Source organism: Nannobrachium achirus (genome assembly GCF_963921795.1).
Source record: "Nannobrachium achirus genome assembly, contig: SCAFFOLD_157, whole genome shotgun sequence".
Classification (NCBI taxonomy): Eukaryota; Metazoa; Chordata; class Actinopteri; order Myctophiformes; family Myctophidae; genus Nannobrachium; species Nannobrachium achirus.
This window is the reverse complement of record NW_027665107.1, coordinates 144,134-147,097: the sequence shown is the minus strand read 5'-3', so window position 1 is coordinate 147,097 and position 2,964 is coordinate 144,134.

Sequence of the window (2,964 nt, the reverse complement as noted above, 5' to 3'; positions counted from 1 at the left end):
GCACAGGTTGCTTTATGTGAACTCAGGCTCCTACCAGTGGCCTTTACGGTAGTGGTCAACAACGACCTTGTTTGCGCACTGAGGCACACGCTGAGGGACCTACTGGTGATCGTGCCAAAGAGGCTAGCACGGATTGAGGCTTGCAGGTACCACGCTCCTAGAAAGTTCAACAGGGACCCCGGTCTCTATGGGCATCTGATGGAGTGGGTACCCTCGAAGTGCTCAGCATTCAGAGTGTGCCTTGGCTCTAGCCCTGACCTATCGATCTCTAGCAAAGGTGAGGAGGCGTGTGCAGGCAACAGGAGCCAGCTGGGAGCTGCTGACTCAAAACCAAGTGTCCTCAAAGCATACAGACGCGATGTTCTGGCCCCAACTAAGCAGGGCTGTGATTATGATCTCAGCCAGGTGGCTTGTCTGTCACCAGGGACAATGAGGTTATCAGTGCCCCAAAAGCTCCACTTTGCCGGTTGCGTTGCAATGCTGTATGCGTTCGAGCTCCTGGCTTCAATGTACAACGTAAATCAAGATGGGGGGAGACTCGGGCTCTCTCTTTCCTCATCACTGACACTGAGTGAGGCTCAAGCCTTGATGCTTGCCTATCTAGCCGTGGAGACTGGCTGTGAGCCAGGTCACCGGCACCTGGCTTTCTCTACAAAGTCAAGAGACACTCTACGTGAGTTGAGGCTGCTATTCTCCGCTGACCCGGACATTTGCCCAATATGCCCCAAACCCCCTAAGCTCTTTGAGGAGTTCCCCATGCCCAAAGAACTAGAGGATCAGTTGTCTGACGCGGGAGGTGTGACCAAGGAAGGCAAAGACAATGAAGCATTGAGCTTGGACAAGGTTGTGAGAGCTGTCCACGGGTCCCCTCGGCTTAGGCTTTGGACAGGCCACTCGGTGCTGATAGACCACCAGACAGCCTTTGGCCATAAGCGCAAGCCTGTTGGAGTGACAACACTGGGCCTTGTAAACCTGAAGATCCTAAAGGCTGCTGGGCTTTTGGGGGGGCGCAATGGAAGGGAGCAAGTATACATTCACATGCCTTCCACGAAAGGCGTTGAGCCCATGCCACGCTGGTCTTCAAAAAAGACTGAGCTATGTGATGAGTTCTACGATATACCAATAGGAGGCAGAGCTCCTGGCGAGGACAGTTCCTGCTTCTTTCAGCTCAACTACCAGCCATGCACAACCCCAAATCCTTCCACAGGCGGGCAAATAAACACAGAACCCCTCTCGGCCCGCGAGGCAGCAGTGGCTAGTGATGGGGCCAAGGGTTACGTTGACAAGCGGCTTGGGCTTCTGTTTGAGTGGTGCAGGCGTTGGTACGGACCTCGGCTGATTCTTAATGAGGACAGAGATGGAGAAGGTGGAGATGTTAGGACTTGGCTGAAACATCCGGTGGCCGAGCATAGACAAAGGAAAACAGCTACAACGGCGATCGGAGATGGCACCCTATTCCCCTTGGTGGAGATTGCAGCATTTCCTATGGATATTGAGGGTCCCCCAGAGCCTCTGCATGAGTACAAACTCAACCTTTCATTGAGCCTACAGCCGAAGTCATTTGCGCTGGTTCGAGCCGACAGGGCCACATCTCAGAGCGGTGCGGCGTATGAAGCGCATGTAGACGAGGCAGTGCTGCTGGGTCACTGTGCCCGGCTACTCATGGGTACCGACCTGGGCAGGACTGAGGCCGGGTTTGACGTAAGCGTGTGCCTGAACGCGTTCTACAGGGCTGTACACCCCTGCTTACCGGCCATGGTGCCAGGAGATGTTGCTCTTGACTATGAGCTTGTTGTGCATGGAGGTGGTTCGCTCTCACCGGTGTATGCCCTCCTGGAACATGTAGCTGACACCTCACGTGTCAACTCACTGTCATGGATGCGGCTAATTATCTTGACTAGGCACCGAGCTGCATCTGCATGGGCTCGTCCTGTGCCAGACTCACAAACCCGGGAACTTTGGGGCAGCAGGATCAATCTAGTTGGTGCTTTCCTCTGCTCAAGGGACCATCGGCTGGGACCTCTGCTTGCCCGCTGCTGTGACCATAGTCCATTGAAGGAGTGTGAGCTCTTGGGAGATTCCAAAAGCCTGCTGCCACGAGGTGACGAGGAGGAGTTGCTGCTGCGGGCCTATGAGGAGACATTGGGACCAGTACTCCAGTTTGAGACTGTGAAGAACAGGCCTTCAAGTGTGAGGACCAGTATAGGTAAATGGAGGTTTCTGAGGCTCATAGGTCGCCGTGCAGGTGCCTCAAGGCAGCCTGGCATATCGGTCGTGGATGGCCACACCTTTGCATACGCAGCAGAGTCTCCTCTGTTCCACATTTCCGGTGAAGGACCTTTGGTGCAGTGCCTGGAGTCAGTGGCGCTCGTGGTGCAGAGCGCCTCGGCGAGTAGGACATTGTCACTGACCACTGATGAATTCTTGTGGCCCGAACCGACACCAATAGTGCGGCTGCTGTGTAAGGATAAGACAATTGTACTGGAAGAGATGTTTGTAAGGCCTGGCCGCAGGGACCCGGTGGAGGCCTATGGCGTGTGTGAGAGTACATGGAGGAACCTGGTCGAGGCCGATTGGACATTTGAAAAGGCCCCTGCCAAGAATGTCAGCGAGTCTTCTTGGGACACTGAGCTCGCCGTATCTCTTGATCCCCTAAGGCTGATCGATGGACAAGGATCGGCCACAAGCTGGTGTGCAGATCGCCCACCAGCAAGTTTTGCATCCGATCCGCTCTCTGAGAGCTGCCCAATAATTCTGGAGCTGGAGGCTTCGAGGACATCAGAGCCTCAAGTGTGGCACGGTTTCGACATCCTGGCCTCGCGAGTACTCGTTTGCAGCTTGGAGCGGAAATGGAGCCGTGGCACATGCATGGTTATGAACAAGGCCTTGGGCTCATCATGTGCAAAGATCCTGACCTCGAGTGTCAAGAGAATTACAGTGGTGGCAGCGGGTGACTGGTACGCT